The sequence below is a fragment of the Melanotaenia boesemani genome, chromosome 5 (assembly GCF_017639745.1).
Source record: "Melanotaenia boesemani isolate fMelBoe1 chromosome 5, fMelBoe1.pri, whole genome shotgun sequence".
Lineage (NCBI taxonomy): Eukaryota > Metazoa > Chordata > Actinopteri > Atheriniformes > Melanotaeniidae > Melanotaenia > Melanotaenia boesemani.
The window spans coordinates 28093791-28112719 of record NC_055686.1 but is presented as its reverse complement, the minus strand read 5'-3'; the positions used below and the strand labels follow the sequence as shown (position 1 = coordinate 28112719).

The 18929-nt window shown below is 39.2% G+C and overlaps 2 long non-coding RNA genes across 9 annotated transcripts; one reads left to right on the top strand and one right to left on the bottom strand.

Annotated features, from left to right (window-relative positions):
• The first annotated feature begins 6494 nt into the window (after positions 1-6494).
• LOC121640064 lies at positions 6495-7893 on the top strand. The gene is made up of 2 exons (XR_006010318.1): positions 6495-6655; positions 6925-7893. It is a non-coding gene; the product is annotated as an uncharacterized LOC121640064 (long non-coding RNA).
• LOC121640062 lies at positions 7450-12674 on the bottom strand. 8 transcript variants are annotated; one of them, XR_006010315.1, is made up of 7 exons: positions 12537-12674; positions 11644-11729; positions 10552-11074; positions 9462-10451; positions 9093-9184; positions 8427-8820; positions 7450-7589 (listed from the first exon to the last, which is right to left on the bottom strand). It is a non-coding gene; the product is annotated as an uncharacterized LOC121640062 (long non-coding RNA). The 8 variants fall into 8 exon arrangements; XR_006010314.1 differs by having other exon boundaries at positions 9093-10451; XR_006010310.1 differs by having other exon boundaries at positions 8427-9184.
• Positions 12675-18929: the final 6255 nt, after the last annotated feature.

Below are 18929 nucleotides of genomic sequence, written 5' to 3'. Positions count from 1 at the left end.
CCCACAAGCCAGGCTAGTTGGGAGCTAATGTAAGACTCTTCCAAAGCGGGCCCACATTAAGCAGGCCCATACCCACCAAGTTTATTTCACAGATCTATTTTTTTACACCTGTTATCTAACATCATAGATTGATAAAGATACAAAAAAAAAGGTTCTTAAGGCTTGATAGTGGCATTAACCAGAGTTTGTAAGTACCATCAAGCTAGGCTAGTGAGCAGCTCATGTACAGCTCTTCCACATTGGGAATTCTCTTGTAGGTTTCCACCAATTTTTGTCATTTTTTTCATGTGTTTGCGGCAACTCAGACAACTAGCGGTCTGAGGGAACAACCTCTGTAAAGTCATGAATGTCATCATAATTATGATGTTTATTTATAAAAAAAAAAAAAAACACAAAGCTAAACTTTTATTTGAAAGATGTAATAATTTTACCTGTTACCATTAAGTAACATCAGCGCTTGCTCAACTGACAAGGCAAAGCCTCCTAAGGCTTGATAGTGGCATTAACCAGTTTCTTAGCACCAGCAAGCTAGGCTAGTCAGCAGCTAATGTAATGCTCTGCACTGGTGGAGGTCCAAAGGAACTTTGCAACACACTACTGAACAAATGTAAGCTTATGAACGACATTGTGTTTATGATATGCATTATTAATAATATATGTATGTATATATATATATATACATATATATATATATATATATATATATATATATATATATATATGTATATATATGTATATATATGTATATATATATATATATATGTATATATAGCCAATTGGTTAACTGGTAAAATTTTAATTCAATCAATCATGAGGTTTGAATTTGTAATCTGCCTGTGTCCTGAACAAAACATGCAACATGAACAAAACAGTAAAATTTAGGTAGGTCTGTCTCATGCCTGAGAAAAGAATTCCATCTCTACGTACTGATAAAATTAAAACGTTGTTGGGAAACTGGCCTAAAAGATAAATGAGCACCATAAAAGTGCTAACTAGCCCAGGAGGGATGCAATAATTACGTGTCACAATAAGCTGACATACTGGATTCATTACCACTGGCTCCAGAGGGAGGATGCATCATATGTGGGAGGCAATGTTTTTCTTTCTTTTTTAGTTATTCATTTATTTATTTATTATGCCAAGACAAAAGGGAAGCTGCCTTTAGCTGGGGCTTTCTCTTTATTCCCATTCTCTTACATAACAAACGCTATCCATTTGGCTTTTTTTATCCACTATATAGTATTCATATGTGCTTAGCCTGGTCAAAGTCATGGTCCTCTCTTTTTTCGTCTCCTCTTATGCCCTCTTCTGCAGCCTACCCTGCTATTTTCCACCCACCAGGCTGTAGTTTCCATCTCATCTGCACTGTATTCCTCCTGACTGTACTCCTCCTCCCCCTCTCCCCATCCTGCCTCTGAGGATACTCAGCTAACGCTCTATGTTTGGCCGTGATGCCAGATGTGTGGTGATGCAATGGTATAATACTGTACGAGCTGAACATCTGCTCAAACCTGCTCTTACTTTACAATAAGTGGATTAAAACTGTTCTTCCTCCAGCAGTTTTCTTCCTCGCAAGGTGCTGTTTTTAGAGATGAAATAATTATTCTAATAGACTCTGATGGGCTGTAAGTTCACATGAACTTTGGAGTTGAGTATAATTCAAATTAGAGGTAAGCTTTGAGATGTGATTGACTCTGAACTGTAAGATCCAGCTGCAAAACAATCCCAATATGGAAATAATTTATGTGAGGCTTTAGAGGTTATGTTCTTAATGTATTGTATTGTATTGTATTGTATTGTTAAATGTGCTTCGGATAAAAAGCTATGGATAACTTCAGTGTTTAGTCAATATAATACAATGACAAAATTTAAACATGGCAGTAATGATATTAAAAATAAAGAACAAAAACTCTGCAGTTTTCTGCATTTAGTCATCACACCACATTTTCTTTATGTGACCCCTTTTGACTTTTAAAAATGCAGCCTGGTAAATTCTGCTGTCCAGCTTTCCTCCGTTCTTGAGCCATAGCACTCTCATCTCATGCTGAAACATACTGTACCTGCCCACTATAAATAGCACAATACTAGTTAATGGCTTTATATAAGTCGGTGGGTGGGGGTCTGTCCGATGAGTGAGGGATTCAGAAATAGCTGTAATTCCTGGAGATAGATGGCAGTGTTGGCTGGTGTTACGTTAGAGAACTAGTGATAAAATAGATCAAAAGAAAATTTAAGTTTTTGGCTTAGTGCCATTATCCGTGGCACAATGGCAGTTGGAAAATAATTTATTTGTGACTTAAACTTTTACATTGACTCAATCTAAAATATCTCCTGATGTCCTCCTTTCTTTTCTTCGCTCCTGAAGTTCTGACTCAAGGCAACCACCCTTAGAACCACTGACACTTGCAAGAAGCACTAGTTTTTTTAACAGCAGTGGCAGCCTATCACGTAGCAAGAAATGCAAGTGTGGAGCCAATCAAAACAGTTTAAAGTGTTTACAAGGTGGGGCGTAAAGCAGCACTACTACTCATAGAGCACAGTAAAGGCGGATTTATACTCCGGTCTGCGTCACCGCCGATTACGCAGAGTTACTCCCTTGAGATTGGTCAATTTGGGATCACGTGTTGCCGGATATCTGGATCTTCTTGCTGAATTTGTGTGGTAACCACCACGTTTTTAAAATCAATAACCAGTGGCTCAAGTTGATGAGACGTTGATCGAATTATTTATTTGTTTTCTTCCACAAACTAATAAAGACACTGAACCATACTGGACGCAATTGTTGTTTTAAAACTGAAAATACCTGTCGAACTGAAGTGAACCATCAAAAGAACTCCGACCTGGTGAGTTTACCGGCCGATACCACCCCTGCTGCCACCTTCAGGTTAGGAAGAGAAACTGCAACACAACACCAAAACGTAGCACACCGCCTACGCTCGAGTGCGAGAGCAAACTCACCAGCGTCAGCTACTCTGTAACCGATCGCAGACACGCAGATGCCGCATTAATCTGCCTTAACTCTCAGCTGTCCTGTGCCATGGAAAATGGTAGGGACAATCAAGGAGTTGTTGGATATTGGTAGGGACATCTCCCTCTCATCCCTTCCTAATTCTATGCCCATTTTTACAATTCTACCCAAACTGGCAGCTAAGCTATCTTCAACTAAGGTTTGGACATTGGCAGATGTAATGTCCATGTTATAAATGTGATTCTTCTTTTTCAAATAGAAACATGTTCAACAACATATGCTAACATAGCACCAAACAGAAAATACAACTGATGTTATGGTTGCAAGCTTATACATTGACCCATATTAAGCTAATTTGTTTTATGTGTTAAAATCACATGCTTCTGTGAGAATACCGAGTGGTTCATAAAGGGCATTCGTTTTTACGTGAAATTAGTTTAAATTATTGCTTTGTCCAACCTGCAAAGAGACACAAAAAGATAAAAAAGGAGCATGCTTTAGCATCTATTCATGTGTCTGTCTATTTAATTTATTTAATTTAAAACATCCAAGTAACATTTCACCGAGACAGCAGGGCTGTAAAGAATTTAGCTTCTTTGGGTTAAAGGATGGCACTTAAATCTTTCAACTACAGCACTTATTTCCAGAAGTAGTGTATCTGTCTGAACAAGCCATGTAGTGCAAATTCTCACTACAGTTGGGGCTGGTGATAAAATCATTACTTTTAAAGTCGTTTGGTAATAACTGATATTATGGTAAAAACTGAAATTATGAAAACTGCTTACACAGAATAAATTTTCTAGTTGGTAACTTGACTAAAGAAATCAGTACATTTCAGTAAATGTAAGCAGAAAAAATCTCAGTAGTAGGCTTAATCTTTTCAAAGTAATTTGTAATTGATATTCAATGTGAGCATCACTGACATAAAAAAATTACATATTCACACTTCCATCCTTAGCCCCTCAGGGAGACTGGGGAAGATGATTGGGAGGAAGCCCAAACTGATGGTAAGGCAGGGATAAATGATGGTTTAAATTCATGTGCTATAACCCTTGGACTAATAGCATAGATACAGGTTTCCTTTGCTGGTCCCGTTTCTCTGCCTTTGCTTGTCTATGCTCAGCTCTCAATGGTGTCTTTATTGCAATCAAACGCATTGTACATTTCTTAAGCCAAACACACACATAAGGCTTAGTGCCGCAATTGCTGTCAGATGGGGAAGGAAAAAGAGGCAGCAGAAAGCCTCTAAAAGCTCAGCAGAAATGTATTTATAGACAGAAATAAAAGGATTATACCTCCATGAAGGAGTTGGGGAAAGCCAGTGATTTTCAGACGTGCCAGATGCTGTACAACCTCAGTTGGAAAGAAAGCGGGGGTGGGAAGGAGAATACGAAGGGGGCGAAAGTGGGAACGAGGAAAAGGGGCTGACAGATGGAGAGAGACAGACTGACTAAGAAAAACAAGGACTGGTGCATTCTCAGATTTACTTCAACAGTTTCAGATGGGCCTCCGAGCCACATCATACCCGATAATTACCCCCTGCCAGCACGTTGGAAATGGGGTGGCTTTTTGCAAGTGGTGGGGTGCCTGCTAAGTGATATTTGGGCGCATAATGACAAATCCACCTTTCCCTTACACTGAGTCTCTCTGCTGTTCATGAAGCCACTGATGGATTACCAGCCTTATTTATTAAAAATAACTTGTTTTTCTTCCTAATGCTGCCCTGCTTTGGAGAGCGAGAGGGGATAAAAGGAAAATCCAGCAAACAGCTGTCAAAAGTAGAACCATTGCCAAACATGAATTACATAATACTCCCAAACTCATTTCCATCCCTACATATTCCACTCATTTTCCTGCAAATTAAAAATATGGACCCATTTTCTTTCCCCCTTTTCCCACCCCCTTTCTCTTTGAGACTTTTTCATGCTGTGCAGATGTCGGCTCCCGGATGTGCACATGCGAGTGTTAATACCCTGCCTTGAGTCTTCTTGCTGTTGCTAAGGAGAAAAGAGTCAAGCCTTCAAAGGGGGGGAAAAAGCAGAGTGAGACAGAGGAATGAATAGAAGCTTATGAAAAGAAAGACGATGAAATGAGGCAGTGGATGACGAAGATTTCAGCTGGAGGAGACAGTCGGAGCTGTGGTATGGTAGCTCAATGGCATAACTTAAACGGAAGTGTGTGGCTCACAGATAGGCTGAATGCACTTTGGGGTTATGACACATGCTTTCATCTTCTTATGCAAATTAAAACAAGAGGAAACGCATGTCCAGATAACCTACCGGGAGATGTTCTTCTAGTTATTAATCAGATATAAAAGGTTTTCATTAACCGTCCAACATTGAAACGTCTCCTGTGTTGTGCTGCTTTATCGCCCACGTGGTGCTCTTTTTTTTGTTTGTTTTTTGTTTTCAAGCTCAGTGCATTTTAAGGGTAAATGTCAAAGGTGAAGGTTTAGGCTGAAAATATTCAACAATCCATTTAATGTCTCTTTCTGGGGATTTAACATGTCTGCAGTCTAATGCATGAGTTCATGGGTTTAACTTGTATCTGTCCAAAATTGTGTCAGAGGTAGGCAAGCTGCCAGAGATTAAAGGCTGGTTAGAAAGACCACCATGATGTCTGTCGATCTATGCACTCAGCTATAATACAGACGGTGCAAGAGTAAAATAAAAATGTAAAAGCTAACTGCCGGGAAGATAATCTTCTTGGGCTTCATTTGATACTCCTGTTGTTCTACCCAGTTTGGCTTTGTTTCGAATTTATTACCACCCTCACTCATTGCATGGTAAAGTTTAGGCATCACAACTACTTGGTTAGGGTTAGAAATAGATTGTGGTTTGATATGGGGCTTTTTTTGTTTAGTTTTGTTTTGTTTTTTGGCAGACAACCTTGATGTTATACAGCCAGGAAATTGGTCTAACTGTAACACCCTAATATTCTAGGTCATGGGAAAGAAAGACTTATGATTTGGGGTTGTTTGTTTGTTTTTGTTTCTGTTTCCTTAAACTGGTTGCAATTATAATGGGCAGTCTAGCAACTGTAACCCTATTAAATGGTCTGAAAGAAATGGTTTTGTTGGACTCAATCAAAAGAACATCCCCCTAAATGTTGTCTGTACATCTTTTACAACTGTACTGTACCACATGATTAAAAGCTTCGTAATACCTCGCTATTTCTGTTTCTAGCATGCTACGAATAAATTTATGTTGCTACCTCAGAGAGTCTTGTTTGCAATAACAAAGATTAGTGCTGTGAGATCTGAGCTGAATGCACTAAAACGTATATCAGTCTGTACATTCATCAGCAAATAAAAATGAAATAAGCCTTTCTCTACCAGATTCTGCTTTTTTGAAGTGACTAAGAGATATGTTGTTCCCATCAATTGCCAGTAAGGTGAGATGAGCTGAGCCTTGTTGCAAGATTTTGTTTTCATTTTCTGTTCTGTAGCTTAACAAAGTCTGAAAAAGTGCTTAATTTGTTTTGTTAGTAATGTTGAGTGAGTGTAGTGTCATGTGCACTAGATCAGAGTGCTGTAATGAGAGTGGCGACACTCTTTGAAATCGCCGACAGGAGGTCACGTGGTTCATGGAGCTCTGAATAGTTCAATACAGCACAGCGTTCTTCGTTGGGTTCAGCGGATTCTGGCGGGAGGCAACGCGGACATTACAATTTTATTCGTCATTTTCGGTAAATATTTACTGATTATGTTTAGTGATTACGTTATTAATCCGTATTTTATCCAAAGCTTACTTTTGGAAGGAGCAGAGACACATTTATCACAAATTGTAGATCTAGGAGGGAAGATCTGTATTACGAATAGCCTTCATTTAAAGATACTTAGTGATGAATAAAAAACCTGAGCTCATGTACGGTGAGCTACTAATCAATAAAAATCTAAATCAGTTTAAATGTGCATGTAATGAATTGATATGTCTGTTTTTTTTTGTTTATGCTAGCATGGGGATGCTAAATCTCATCCTCTTACACAGCGTGGAAGAGATTACATGTTCTGCTTCTTCTTACCTTCACATCAACGTCCTTCAACAAAGCCTCAATCAAAACTGTGGAAGATCTCATTCAGTTTGTTTTCTCTGCCTGGTATCAGGTGGAAAATGTACTCATGGCAATGTTAAATGAATAATTTCAAGCAGGTTTGAAGGATAAAATGTAGCTGTAGATGCTAACTGGTGTCTTTAGATGAATTATTTCCTATAACAAACATTACTATTCTATTATCATATCTGATCATATTTTCCTGTCATATGAGCTTAATACATGCATCTGTATCCATGTATATTGTATTTCTAACCAGAAAACTACCGTAAAATGGCACTGATCTGACTCCACTAAATGTTAATTCACTGACCCTTTTATAATATTAGCTAACAAGTATCCATGTTCAAAAACAGCTTTTTAACAAAATATTTTTATTAAACAATGTTATTATTGAAAGTGTAATAAATGCAGAAATAAAGAAGTACTTTTACTAATACTTGTAATGTTTAATAGTTGAATCTGCAACAATTAATTGTTTAAAGGTTCATTCAATGAGGGTTCATCCTTCTCAACTTGGCAGTTGCTTCATTTGGTAGTGACCATCTCTTCGAAACATCAGTGGACTCTGGTAACAAAAAATACAGAAATAATTCATCATCAAAAGCTCCAAAGTCAGACTGAAAAACTGGTGGTGTGTTCCTTTCATTTCACTTTTCATTTATTCATCCATATCAATTTTCTGTACCATACAGAATTACATAAAAAATACAATAAAGCCCTAACATGGATGAAAGGAGCATGTAGAAGATGTCATATATTACATGCCCTCTACAAAAAACAGCTTGAATAGATGACCAGTAGCAATCTTTTCCACAGTCCATGTCCAAATTACAAACATTGTTAATTCTGAAATAAAACTCTTAAAAAGGTATTGTTTAACTGATATATTGTGGATCATTTTAACATCACTTCTAAGAATTTCCATAATCTCACTCCTGAGACCATAAATCCCCTGTCTTTGCTTCTGTTTTTATCATCTGTTATCATGATAAATTTATTAAAAAATGTGCTTTGGTACTAAGATTGTTCATAACTTTCCACATGGTCAATATAATTCAAAGTTTAACAAATTCTTGAAATTTAACTATGTTCAACTTAACAAAAAAGAAATATGTCATCGGAAGAAAATTAAATAAACTCAAAGGGAACCTTAAAAACACTCAGGCTAAAATTTAATAAGTGATCTTGATAACAATGTAATACCCAAATACCCAGGATTGCCAATTTTTTTTCAAGTGACTGCTGCAGTTCCATTTCCATAAATAAAGGTTCTCAAAATCATTGCTTTAATTTACATTACAATAAATCTTCCAAATGTGAGAGAGTTTATTATCTTTACACTGTATTCATATCACAAATTAATTATACATATTAAAACCTCTTTATAGGTTGATTCTCTTACCATGGTAGGCTGTGCTGCATTTGGGTGCACCAGCCACTCTGAAAAAGGGACCAGAATGTATGGCTTCCCTAAAGACACAGAGAGAAGAAAAAAATGGCTAGTCCAAGTCAGTAGGAGCAATCTCTCCATCTCCAGAGATCATAATAACAGAAAACTGTGTGCGGTAAGTTTATACTGCACACACAAAGATTCTAAATCAGGGTTTAACATGTTGTTCTGTCATATGCTTCAATAAAAATGCAACATGTATGGAAATTAAACTAATGAGATACTCTGCAGGCACATTTTGAGGGAGATCAGTTTAACAGGACAAAGACGGGCAAAGTGAGACTGAAGCCTGATGCTGTTCCAACTCTTTTTGTCCACCGCCGAGCGCCAAGGAGAAGGAAGGGTCCTGCAATGAGAAGTACACCAGAACTTCCACTAAATGTTAATTCACTTAGAAGTGACCACACATATTATTCTACAGTTAACTTTGGTATGAGTCATAGTACTGTTGAGGAATATTTTTTTACATTTCTTAATTAATGACTAATCTTCTTACTAACAGTGGCATATTCATTTTAGATGTTGAGGAAGGGAGAACCAGAAATGAGGCAAGTGAGATAAGGGAAAGAGAGAGACAGAGAGAAGATGAAGTTGTGGACTCAGAAGAGAGGGACAAACCAGATACAAATGAGCCAGGATCCAGTGTGCAGGGGTCAACAGTGACAGGAACCAGTGAAAAATCATTTGAGGAGGAAATCAGCATCCAAAACCTGAGAGAAGAATCAGAGAGCCAGAAAGATCAGTTGAGAAAGTTACAGAGAGCATTTAGCAGACAAAAAAAGATGAATGCAGTCCTGCGCAAAAAAGTTGTCACTATGAAAAAAAAATTGGGTCAAATGTTTTCCAAGGATCAGATGAAGGCAATTGGCATGAAGAACAAAAAAGGTATTAGGTGGAGCAAAGACACTGTAAAAAAAGCCATAAAGCTCCGTTTTTCAGCCGGCTCAACGGGTTACAGGCAGCTACAAGATATGGATTACCCTTTACCTGATATCCGAACCTTGCAAAGAAGACTGGAACACATCAAACTGCAACCAGGTGTGCTAGAAGAGGTTTTTGAGATGCTTGAGCTGAAGGTAAACAGTCTTGGAGCTTTGGAGAAGGAATGTGTGCTGACTGTAGATGAGATGGCCATCACACCAGGTGTGGAGCTGCACCTTGGAACCGGGAAGCTTTTCGGGGATGTGACACTGCCTGGGCATACAGGAGCAGCAACACATGCATGTGTTTTCATGTTGGCAGGAAGCACACTGAGATGGAAGCAAGTAGTCGCTTACCATTTCAGTGGGAATTCCACCAATGGGGCAAGCTACAAGCCTGTCATCACCGAAATCATCGAGAGAGCAGCTTCCATAGGGCTTCATGTGGTAAATGTCACCACTGACATGGGCAGTCCTAATCGGGCTATGTGGAGGTCATTTGGAGTGGACCACAACCAAACATCCATCCCACACCCAGCGAGACCAGACAGGAGGCTGTACTTTATGCCAGATGTCCCACATCTGGTAAAAAATTTGAAGAGTGCACTAGTGCGTGGACAGACATTTAAAATTCCACCTGAGATAGTTGAAAAAGAGAGTCTCCCTCACAACGAAGTTTCCATTAGACCCTTGAAAGATCTGGTGGATTTTCAAGAAGGAACACCATTAAAAATTGCTCCAAATCTGTGTCAGAAAACCCTTCAACCCAGTCATTTTGAGAAAATGAAGGTGGGGCCTGCAATGAATGTTTTCAGCATGTCAGCGAGTGCAGGTCTGAAATACATGGTGGAGAAGGAGCAGCGACCTACCTCTAACCTGACAACAGCATGGTTTCTGGAGCAGGTCAACCACTGGTTCGATATCATGTCTTCCCGACACCCAGTAATGGCGCTGAGCAGGCACAAGATGGAACAGTACCACAAAGCCATCGAGTTTCTCCACAACATGATCCAACTCTTCCGTGGTCTAAAGATTGGTCCAACAGGTAGCTGGAAACCTGTGCAAACAGGATTTGTGATGGCAACATCTACAATTTTATCCATTCAGATGGACATGCTTGACCATGGTCACATGTTTGTGCTGACGAGCAGATTTACCCAAGACTGTCTTGAAAACTTGTTCAGCTGCATTAGGCAGAGGAATCCTGTCCCAACACCAGTGGAGTTCCACCAGGCTCTCAGATCAATATCAGTTGGGCAGTTTCTTGTGACAGTCAAATCAGGAAACTATCAGGAGGATGACAACAGTCTTTTGGCAGAGTTCCTGGACAACAAGGAGACAACTCCCAGACCTGGCCTGAGAGTGGACCAGCTGACTGGCCACAAAGATACTCCAGATCTCTCAAAGAGTGAAACCTGTACTCTCTACTATCTTGCAGGATACATTGTAAATAAAGTCATCAAACTTTGCGACATCTGTGATGTTTGCCAAAGTGCGATTGTGCAAAATGATGAAAGTCTGGAAGGAGAGCATGATGCATTACTGACATTGAAGGAATTCAAACCGGGTGTGCTCTGTCGTCCATCACACGAAGCCTTCAGTCTGGTCCAGAAAATTGAGAAGCTTTTCCGAACCAGGTCCAGTGCATCCTTCATGGAGCTTCCAAATGCCACAGATACTCTGGAGAGAGAAGCAAGGTCACTGGAAAGCATGCTTCCTTTGTGCCATGATGTGAAAAAAAAAATAACCAGCAGATTCATCAGGCTCAGATTGAGAATCGCAGCAAAACAGATCTCTGGTGAACGAAAAAAAGTTCTGTCCAATGATGGGCATCTTGGAAGCAAAAGCCAGACAAGAAACTTAAAGAAAAAACAGCAATGTCAATCAGCATCCAGGCCCACAACATACAAACCTCCACCAAACACCTTGCTCGTTGCCATGGAGGAGCTTGGTCTGAGCTTTGCAAACCCCTATCAACCCAGGGCAGCTTCAGCTTCGCTACAAATGCATGGTAAGTTTTGAAAAGTCTTAGTAATTTGGTCTCACTTAATTTAATGGTTACCATTTCAGTGGCAATTCCACCAATGAGGCAAGCTACAAGCCAATCATCATGGAAATCATTGAAAAAGCAGCTTCCGTTGGTTTTCATGTGGTAAATGTCACCCGATCATTTTGATTTCACTTTTATTTTTTGTCATCACAGCCTCTCCATCAGCCAACCAGCTCCAGCATTCCACCATTCCACTTACCAGCATCCTCATCACTCCATCACTGACAGGACCGTCAAGTTCCACGAGCCTGGTCTTCACTCAGATCACCTCTGAAGATCAGTCCCCTTGAAAACATGGACATGAAAGCAATGTCTGCATTACAAATTGTAGTATTTTCAAAATTGTTTTGCACGCATATTCTACAATCATTTATCATTGTTCATTCTTAGTTAACTGTTATCTTGTTTAATAGATTCAAACATCACATTGTGTGATGAAAATAAATGAATTCGCTTTTTTAAAAATGCAGTCAGACAGTTTACTGTTCTTTTGTTTAGATTAAAATCTAAAAAAATAACTGCATGGTGACACTAACTAAATGGGGATTTATTTTAATACGGTTTGAATTTTTACAATTGAGTTGTTAAGAGTTTTGATTAATTTGGAAAATGCAGAGAAGTGTTTAACAACATATTACTCTGCTGGTTCTGAGTAGATAACGTGTTAAAAAAGTTTATCTGTCAGTCTCCCGTAATTAATTGTAAATTTGATCCAACTAAATACTTAAAAACCACAATCAAGAGTACATTTTCTTCTTTTTAAAATACAATGTCCACATTTTTCTGCCGTCTGGGACAACGACTGTCATATGTTGTGCTCAGCTTAATAATATCAGTCTCGCAGAGCAAAAGTTAAACATGTTTAAAAAAAATCTTTATATTGAAAAGAATGCTTATAACAGCAAAATGTATTTGGATTAAAACAGGCTTGCTGACGATGTCTAGCGTGACATAAGTTTTGCTAGCATGAACTACTAACTGGCTAAATAATTATTTCACGCTACATTAAATAATAATGCTCGCTTAATATGCTACAGAACATTGATCTAATGCTTACAAAGTTCTAGAAATTTAGTAATTCTTGCCACTTACCGGCAAAAAAGCCTCCAAAAGACCGAAAATGAACTGCGTACAGTGCTGGAGCAACGGCCATTTTGAACTTTCTGCAGCTCCATGGACCACGTGACTTCCGCATTCCATTCTTTCTATAGAAGTCTACGGGAGTGTCGCCACTCTCATTACAGCACTCTGCACTAGATGAAATGGTATCCAGTAAGTCATGAACATACTTGTTCACGTACTTGCTTGTGTTCTACGCTTGTTACCAGAGGATTCCACTAGGTGGCGTATTAGAGAACTCAGACCAGACAAAGTTGCCAAATTTGCAAGGCATAAATAAGACTATAAACATGGCAGAAATAGAGGAGGTTAGTTTTTGGTTCATTTTTATAGAAAGGCAGATAAAACCTACAACAGCGGAATAGTAGATGATAACAAGCGCTCCATGTCTTGTCTTTCTGGAACTTTCTGGAATTTTTAACACTGTCAACCTTCTGACCTTACTCCTGGTCAGATTGGTCCCAACACTGCCTCTAGCTGTTTCTTGCATACTGAAGCTTGCGAACGACGCTTTAAACAAACGCAAAATGCGCGAGGCAGCAATAATGATCACATGTACCCGTAATTAAAGCATCGTTGTCAGCGTAGAGGCGCATTTATGCTCAGCGCAGATATGCATACCAATGTAGTCTTCTGTCTGCATTTGTTTTATTTCACTCTATTTTCAGAGAGCTTATGGATGCGTACCCAGACGTAGCAAACAAAGCAGGGCCACTGTAAACTGCAGGGGCAGTGTTGTGCAGTGTTAGTTCATATGTAACCAACGAAAGGAACAAAGAAGAAGCTGTGATGTATTTAATGGCCACACAAACCACTTTCATTTACAGTGCTTTATGGTGATCTCATCCACCATCGCCATGTTTGCTACAGTATACTGTTATTGACAGTGATGTTGAAACTCAGAGGTGAACTCTGCACTGCCCTCTAGTGGATGTACTGCTTAACAACCATACCAGTGATGCATGGGAGCAAGTGGGCAGTAATGTTTCACAACATTTGAAGAGGGTGTACCTGTTTACGTACATAAAGGGAGCATTAATTAGGCTTTAGATTACATGCATGTTTAAGAAACATAAAATAACAACAGAATAGAACTTTATTTGTCATTGCAACAAGTGCAACGAAATTACAAATCTGTCCTGCTTGTGTTTGACCCTAAAATGGTAATATTAGTTTATATTTTTTGTACCCATTCCTTTGTGATAATGTGGAAACTGTCAATCAGTATCTTCAGAAAACAACCAACTTATTCTCTTTTGATTCTAAAACTTATTTACCTTGTGATAGTTTTAATCTTTCATGTTTTTGGCTGGGTGTTTAATGGCATTTATCTGTGATGTGACAAACCCAGAATGCAGATTAATTTTAGTTTTAGTCACAAATTATCCAAGATGTAAAGTCTTAAAATTTTAAATGATTATCATTATTCTCCATAAAAAGTTTAAACATTATTTTCTATGAATGGTGACTTCAGCTCAGGTCTCTGCACACATACAGGAAGCATTCTTCTAAAACACTGAGATTTCTTGGATCTGCAGAGGTCACCAGCAGATAATCTATCCATCATCTTGTGCTTACTTTTCAAACCCCCCTCCCCTCCCCGAGTTATGGCATCATCTGCTATGGATCAAAAGAGTGACATATCCCATCTGCACAGGGCTGAAGAGTGAACAGTGCAGAGCATGCAGGAGAAATCCAGTACATGTAGAGAGCATGGACTGTATTGTGGAGCTGATGCTCTACTTCTGTGACAGAAGGGAGGAAATAATCACTCCACAGGGACGCTATTTTTATCGAAGTGGAATTGATCGATTCATTTCTGCACCTCCTGACGTGACACACTACACTGTATGAGTTAGGTTACATAACACAGTTATCTCTTTAATCTGCCTGATTATCATTTCCATTCTCCCGCCTCTGGGAAGAGAAGTCACAGTGACTCCACCTCAAGATGAATATGTGATAGATGTCATTTCAATTCTCAAAGCAGTTGAATATTAAAGGGTCTTTACAACAGCAATACAAGATAGTAAGTCTTTTACTTTCAACTTCCAAGTCAGTGTGCATGTTAAAAAGCCAGATGATTAGATCCCAGAGGAGATGAAGCTCTGACAGAGTGCTACGGTGCTGAAAATCATCGCTCCTCTCTTTGTCGTAAAGCTTTTGGAAGCATCTCGACAGCAAAGCATAAAGCTCACCAACTGTATGAGCCATATTGCACAATTAAAAAGAAGCTACACTTTTTGATGCCTGCAGTGATTCATGCCTCACTAAGCACTTTATGATGCAATGATAAAGGCAGACAGCAATAACAATGCACCAAGTTTGGGAAGGATTTGTGCAGTGGTGCTAAAGAAAATGTGGTACTTTGTAGCCTGTGCTGCATGATTTTTGTGAATTAACTACACTTTGTAAGGAGGACCATATTAAATCAGTGCAAATTTCCATAACACCATCCCTTGCATAAGTATTAGTAAATAAATCATTCATAAGCTGAATCTAAATGTCAAATTTTGGATGATAAAGAGCCTCTAAGTATGGGGAGAGCCCCTCTTGCCCCACCAGATGTCCATTGTGGCTGTTGGCGCTGTAAGCTGGTGTCACTGCTGCTGCTCTTCCTCTCATTGCAGTGTTTCTGTCAGGCTCGGGACCAAAGCCAAGCAGGAGTCAGGAGCGCTGCGCTAAACCCACCCCCCCTCTACTCAATCTTTCGCCGCACCTTCAGGTTGCAGGCTTTGGTGACCAGGTTGAACGAGGGTTGTGTGCACAGACGGAAACACCAGTAAAGCTTGTTTTGCCTGAGAATGCTCGCTGGAGTGAAATGACACGGCTAAATCCACGCAGGTGCACATGTTGACACGCGGGTTTAATCGTTTATGATGGCAGATGTAGAGAGAGGGGGAGAAGAGAAAAAGAAAAGCCAAGACCGCAGCGCGCAAAATAACTCAATGAGCTCCACTTGTGGTTCTTGCAGCCGTTATTTGCAGATTCAGTCATAACATCTAATATTTGAAGCATAATCAGCATGTACTCACCTCACTCATGTTGGAAGCGTGTGCGGGGACTTGTGCAGCAGAAGTGGACTTCAGTCTTCTCTCCGCGTGGAGTCCTTCTGGCAGCCGGAGCTGGAGCTTGAAAGTGCGGTGATGTGTGCTGCTCGAACTGTGATCAAACACAGAGGAATAGCTGCAGATGATGCTCCCAGAGACAGTCTGAGGCTGCGGGCTGACTGAGAGAAGTGCTGAGCTCTCCGGTTCAGATAAGAGGAGGAGGATGTGGTGCATGTAACCGTGCGGTTTATGGGCAACAGGAGCGCTCTCTCTCTCTCTCTCTCTGTCTCTCTCTCTCTCTGTCTCGCCCACTCAGTCTCAGCCAGTCATCAGGAGCAGATTACTGCACTTGTACAAGGATGGAGGCTAATAGGCGCATAATAAAAGGGGTAACCTGAAGCTTTTACCTCTGCGTTTTAACCAAAATAACTGATGCTTTACAATAAACCAGAAGAGATAAACTAACAAACCGATTTTTTTTTCTTAGCAGCACAAATTAAGATTACATTTTGCTCCCTTAACTAAACTTTCATCTAAAGCAGCAGTGGCGGTGCCACAAATTTTTAAATGGGGTGGCCACGGATGGGACTTTAACGTGTTAATTTCGATTAATTAACTACAAAAAATGAACACGTTAAAATAAGTAACACATTTTATCAGTTTGAATTCCAGACAATGCAAATGTTTTTCTGTATCTCAGAGTTCGCCTAAATCAGTGTTGCCAGTTATTTTGGTACTATATTTAGAGAGTTTTCAGACCAAGCTAGAGACTTTACTTCAAAGAAGTGGCTAGCAACAAATCTGGAGACTTTTTCTGGTGTTATTGGAGACTTTGGAAACGGACGTGGAAGCAGGTTTACTTCTTCTCATTGAGCAGTGGTGCTGGCTCAGGCCCCTTCCCTTCCAAAAGCACTCACAGCTGCAGTCAGAGCAGGAGATGATCGCCTCTGCTCCATGACCAGACTCAAAATGAAACATGCAATGCTGCGGCTGGCTGATCCTGCTCTGGCTTACAGTCAGATTTTAATGCCTGTTAATGAAGAAGGTGGACGAAAACATTTAAAAAGTTACAAGTACTGTAACATGTTGTAGTCTCTTAATTAGAGAATAGACAGAGCTGATAGTTAAAGTACTTCATGTAATACTATATAGATATAGATATAGATATATATATATATATATATATATATATATATAGAGAGAGAGAGAGAGAGAGAGAGAGAGAGAGAGAGAGAGAGAGAGAGAGAGCAAATTGCATGGTACTGCACACATTCATACAATACATTACATCTTGGTCAATACAGTATCATTTTTAGCCTATAGGGAACAACCTCAATTCCCAAAACATTGGGATGCTCTAAAATGTTAAAAAAAATTAATAATAAAAAATTTTTAAAAAGCTCATTTTTATTCCCAATAAAACATATCAAAAGTTGAAACTAAGACCTGCCATTTCATGGTAAATATTAGCATATTTTGAATTTGATGGCAGCAACACAGCTCACAAAGATTGTAATGGGGCAACAAAAGACAGGAAAAGTAATTGACATTTTATATAGAATACAGAAAATCCAAAAATTTAGCAAGTTTATTAACATGACTCCATGTAAATGGAGTATTTCAGAGAAGCTGAGCTTCTCAGATATAAAAAAAATGGGCAGAAGTTTACCAGTTAGTGACAATTGTGGAACAATTTCAGAAAAATCTTCTTCAACATAGAATTGTAAAGTCATTGAAGATTCCACCATCCTCAAGATTCAGAGGAGGAATCTCTGTGGTACCATCTCTAAGGTACATGGCTGCATTAGTGACATGGCCAGTTTCCACATCTGTGAAGGTCAATGCTGAAAAGTGCATGAAGCTTTTAGAGCAACATCTGCTCCCGCCCTGCCAACATCTCTTTCTTGCAGATTTCAGCGAGACAATGCTAAACAACATACTGCCTTTCATGCAGTCATGACTTCAGATGTTGAACCAGCCTGCCTCAAGGTAAAGCGCAAGGTAACTTTATTAATACCTGAAGTTAGATTTGTTTAGTAGAGAAAAAGGAGAGGTCATCCAGAACTGCAGTCCAGACCTTTCACTAATAGAAACCATTAGGCGAATTATGAAACTAAATAATCAAAGGTCCAGGTCTGTTAAAGACACACTACATACCTTTCCAACAATAAAACGCTGCATTCCTGACTTCTTTGATGGCACAGTGACAACTGTATTGTACATTTCTGGCCAACATGTTCTAAATCTGAGAAACCAAACTTCACAACTTTTTCTTTCGGGATGCCACGTGACACTGAAGCTGAGTTTGTAATGTAGATGTTTTGCTGCTTTCAAATTCGGTTGGGAACAGAAAAATGGGGTAATGCAATTTGCAGATCATTGCATTCTCTTTTTATTTAGATTTTACACAGTATTCAAACTGTTTTGGAATCAGGGTTGTACTTTTCTACTCCATCATTCACACATTCACACACCTATGGACTGATTTGGAGAATATGTGCGGTTCGGCGCCTTGTCTAACACACAAAGAAGACCACTAACCTTCAGACTGTCTGACTTCTGCTCCTCCTAAATCACATTCACAGGAAGTCATGTGTAAGCTCTGCACAGATTTCTCTGGACACAAGCTCATCTCAGATGGACAGGAAAACAGTGGAAATATGTCCTGCAATTATGTGATTCCATGTTTCAGCTGCTACTGGGTAAAACAGACATCAAGTTTTATATAACAAAGATGAGAAAGACTGTCCAGGCTGTCATCTGCAAAGGCGCTGCAGCCAGAATTAGTAATAGCATGGTGATGCATCAATGTCTCTGGGGTAACATGAAGGTACCACTGATGCAGAGACATTTATTAGAATTTAAGAGAGACATATGCTTCCATTAGGGTGATGTCTCTTACAGACCTTGTTCTGTAGGCCTTTGTGTGAGCTAAAATGAGCACAAACCTGGAACACTAAAATACTGCAAAGTGAAATCAAGTGAACTCACAACAAAGCTCAAAAATGTCAAATTATAAAAAATAAAAGATAAAAAGTTTTAGCACACTTATGAAAAGATGCAAAATTACCCAAATGTTTTACAAAAGACCAAAAACCTGATACTCACAACCACTAAAAGATACAAAATTAACACACAAAATGACCAGAAGCAGCTTTAAAACTAATGACCAAATGGGGGAAAACATTACTATAAAAAAGGAAGTATTACCACACAGAGACACAAAAGATGACCTCAAAGCAAAATAACATAAATGTGGTATGAAACAGTCGTTAAGACGTGACAAATGGCCCAAATCAGAGACAAAGTGGCCACA